The 4,463-nt window shown below is 32.1% G+C and overlaps 1 long non-coding RNA gene across 1 annotated transcript; it reads right to left on the bottom strand.

The window, feature by feature from the left end:
• Nucleotides 1–1,101: 1,101 nt before the first annotated feature.
• Nucleotides 1,102–3,905, bottom strand: LOC111717352 (uncharacterized). The gene is made up of 5 exons (XR_002768760.1): nucleotides 3,847–3,905; nucleotides 3,556–3,657; nucleotides 3,246–3,347; nucleotides 2,645–2,746; nucleotides 1,102–1,165 (listed from the first exon to the last, which is right to left on the bottom strand). It is a non-coding gene; the product is annotated as an uncharacterized LOC111717352 (long non-coding RNA).
• Between the last annotated feature and the right edge of the window lie 558 nt (nucleotides 3,906–4,463).

Here is a 4,463-nt window from a genome sequence, read left to right as displayed (position 1 = left end):
AATAAAAATGTGGAAGATAACGTCGGTTTTCTGACGCGAAAAGTGTTTATTTCTGTGAATTTCTCAATTGCTTCTTATACGCAAGAAAAGCACAACTTCACAAGTCACTTCCGCTGAGAAACCGCAATTGACAATTAACAGTTTAAAGAAACATAATCCTTGATATCTAATTCATACTTGATCAGACAATGCTTTTAAGGGTACTGTTGTAAATCGGGCATTACTATTTTTACATGGAGGGTCAATTGAATTACGCTTACAGTCCCTTTGATAATATAATAAGCTTACAGTCCCTTTAATAATAAAATACGCTCACAGTCCCTTTCAGATTAAAAGTTTTAAACAGTGACTTTACAGTGTAGACATAATTACAAGTAACTGCCTATTTATTAATCTTTGTTTCATCAATAATGAATAAGATATCCAAGTTTTTAACTTTAAAAATTGATTATTTTACACGTGTTGGTTCCGTTAAAAAGGTACTTTTGGATTTGAAACAAAGGAGAAAATGCGAGAGAACATAAAAACCAGCGTTTCGGATCCGGATCCGGTCGGATCCGTATCATTTGGTCGGATCCGGATCCGGATCCGGATCCGTATCAGGAAACGTTGATATGGATCCGGGTAGCGCCAAAAATTAACCAAAACCATGGAATAAATAAATCAAAATGGTTCGTAAATGTATTATTTACATGACGAAAATTTTTCAATTTTTTTGTTACATTTCGGAATATATAATAAATATAGTTTATAAATTATAACCTTGCATAACATTTAATATGGAAAATCCGATTCACAGAATCAAAAGTTACCTCGGATCCGGATCAGAGTCAGGATCCGGATCCATCATCACGGATGCGGATCCGCGGATCTGGATCCGCATCAAAATGATACGGATCCGAAACGCTGATTTTAAAAACATGCATTTTCATAAAAGATGTAATGAATTGGATATTTAAAGTAAGTGATTTCATTTATCTAAAAATAAAGGGCAGGTTTTGATTACCCACTGAAATTTGTTCTGGGAGGGGTTCGGAGGGGGTAAATTTTTTAAAATAAAAAAATTAACACCGTTCAGTAGTTGACAAATTTATTTTACCTCGTCTGATTCTAAGGATGTATCTGATCCATACGAATCACTCCTAACCCTAGCTCTGTTCTTAGTCTAAAATAAGTTCACTGAATTTATACAATGCACGCAAATTATCACACAAAGTGTTGAAATTAAAACAAAAACTTCAATTTTGAGAAATAATTAACTTAAAATAACATTATCCTAAAAATAACAAAATCTATATTAATAACATGATAGGGTGAGTGGTTAATTATTATATTATTTCAAGAGAACAAAACCTCATCCACGTGTGATTTAGACGATGAAAAGTGTGGGTTATGCTTGAATTTAGAGGTATATATCAAAGATTTTTGTAATACCGTTGGGTCGGGCAAAGTTTGACTGCATTACCTGAGCACATTTTTTTACACCCTCCATTATAGATGAGCAAGAGCCATTATCAATAAATTGTTAATGGAGGGCCAGTGCTTAGAATCCGGATCCGTTGAATCCGCCAGATGTTGGCTTCCTGGATCCGGATCCGCAAAAATATGTAGATCCACGGATCCGGATCCAAGGGGTAAAAAATGAACCAAAATCTGCAAAAAAAAATTTTACTCCAAAAATCCAAATCTAAACTATTGAAATAACAGAGATAAAAATTTCCTGATTTCTGAACAGTTCATCAAGTTTTAGCATAAAAACAAGTGGAAAAAAATAAGACAATTTGAAAATTCATTAAAGTTGCAAATATAATGTAAGCTTTTAGACTGCATTGAGGAAGCAAAAAATTAAGTTAGTTATCAATAAATTGTTAAAGAAAGGCCATTGCTTAGGATCCGGATCTGTTGAATCCGCAAGATTTTGGGTTCCTGGATCCGGATCTGCAAAAATATGAGGATCCACGGATCCGGATCCAAGGGGCAAAATATGAACCAAAAACCTCATCAAAAAATGTTACTCTAAAAACCCAAATGTGAACTATTGAAATAAAGGAGATAATAAAAATTTCCGGATTTCTGAATGGTTCATCAAGTTTTTGCATTCAAATAAGCTAAAAAAATAATACCAAAAATTTGAAAATTTTGCTTCGTTAAAATAATTCAGTAAATTTTTAAGAAATAACCTGGATCCGGATCCATTTCTTTCAAGTGCAGATATAGGACTCGGATCAGAATCCGCATCAAAATTAATCAGATCCTTAGCACTGTAGAAAGGCCAAGACTTAATTATAAAACTGGAAAGGGTACAAAAAACAGTGTTTAGGATCAATATAATTAAAATTTATCTGGTTACAGGGTCGTCACTAAAAAAATTAATACCTAATGAAGCTTGTCAACATTTTTTTAACTTTAATCAATTATCATTCTCTCTTCTTTAATTAACTTTTGAGATTTAAAGTAAGAGAATAATGGATTCTCATATTTCTGCGGATCAGGATACAAGAAGCAAAATTTTGCGGATTAACAATTTGAAATTCTCTGAAAACATAAACTTTTTTAGATGATAGTTCAACTTAACTACCTTTTAATTAATTCTGACCCTAATGTCTGTAATTCATCGAAAATTCTTACTGTAACTGATAATTACCTGGGCAATTTGTTGTAAACCATCCATTCCAGACGAGGACAAGGCTGGGCGGAGAGACTCTGTTCCTAACTCTTTTAACAGTTTGGGAACATTACCATCAAGCTAAAATGAAATAAAACTTCAATTCCACTAAAAATTAAAAGCAAAGTCAAAATGTTAACATAAATTGACGTTTTCCCTTGTTCATGTTCATTAAAGTTGCAAATGTAATGGAAACTGTAAGACTGCATTGAGGAAGCAAAAAAAAGTTAAGTTAATTATCTATTAAATTTTATTAGAACGCCAAGGCTTCGTTATAAAAATGGTAGAGGTACACAAACCAGTGCTTAGGATCATTCTAATTATTCTAGTGCCAGGGTCGTCACTAAAAAAATTATTTAAAAATGAAGTAAGAGCACAATGGATTCTTCTATTTTTGCATATCATGATATAATAAGCAAAATTTTGGTGATTCACAATTTGAAATTATCTTAAACCGTAAAACTTTGTTAGATGGATATTAATCACCACTAGGTGGGTAGTTCAACATATCTACCTTTTAATTTATTCTGACCTTACTATCTCTGATTTATGGCAAATTTTTGCTGTAACAAATAATTACCTGGCCAAATTCTTGTACACCCTCCATTCCAGAAGAGGACGAGCCTGGGCGAGGAGACTCTATTGTTAACTCTGCGAGCACAAATGGAACGGTACCATCAATCTAATACAGGGGAAATTAGTTCCAAAACTAACACTTGGTCCATTTCACGTAGCGTTTTCGGTACATAACCTGGTTTTGAGACAATTTTTACACTGTTCTTTTCTAACTTAAAAATCATTATAGCATCGAGAAATGAAAATAAATAATGGAGCTTGTCAACTTTTTTTTTAAACTTTAATCGAAAATTCTTACTGTAACTGATAATTACCTGGGCAATTTGTTGTATACCATCAATTATAGACGAGGACAAGGCTGGGCGGAAAGACTCTGTTCCTAACTCTTTTAACAGTTTGGGAACATTACCATCAAGCTAAAATGAAATAAAACTTCAATTCCACTAAAAATTAAAAGCAAAGTCAAAATGTTAACATAAATTGACGTTTTCCCTTGTTCATGTTCATTAAAGTTGCAAATGTAATGGAAACCCTCGATACATGCAGGTTTATGCATCCATAAAAAATATTTCTATTTAATTTTAAAAAAAGAAGGAAAAACTTACCTGGTTAATTAGTATACAATCTTGCTGAAATGCAGTCTCCACATCAGAACAAGAAAAAATCTAGTTGATAAAATCTAGTTTAAGGGAGTGCTCGCGAAAAATGAAGGTGGGAATATGATTATTTATTTCTTGCATTATACACAATAAATTTAAAAATATTTTTATTTGGACGTTAGGTGTCTCTACTCTCAATTCTTCCGGAGTCCACCGTGAAAGAGACTATGATGACACCTACCGGCAAAATAAAATCTTCGTTAAAGTAAGTACATCAAATATGAAACAAATCAAAAATATTTTTAAATATAAAGTATATGAATGCTCATAAAATTTTGTTTGATAATTATAGATTGTAATAATAATATATTCATAATTAAATTTATTTTTATACGATCCAAGTAGAATATTGCAACTTTCAGAATTTGTTTGGACGCTACGTTTTTCACTATGAGTCGTTTTTAACAATTTCCTCCTAATAGACACAAGAGATGAAAGTGAAATTACAAGCAATCCCCATAAAACACTTTTCGACTTAAGCATTAACCATTTTTTCTCGTGACCCCTCCCGTTAATAAATAAAATAATTTTAAAAATAACAACAAGCACTTAAATCAAAAACC

The sequence above is a fragment of the Eurytemora carolleeae genome, unplaced genomic scaffold, assembly GCF_000591075.1.
Source record: "Eurytemora carolleeae unplaced genomic scaffold, Eaff_2.0 scaffold2099, whole genome shotgun sequence".
NCBI classification, from domain to species: Eukaryota; Metazoa; Arthropoda; class Copepoda; order Calanoida; family Temoridae; genus Eurytemora; species Eurytemora carolleeae.
Note: the sequence above shows the minus strand (reverse complement) of the source record. Positions and strands in the feature narration are given on the sequence as shown.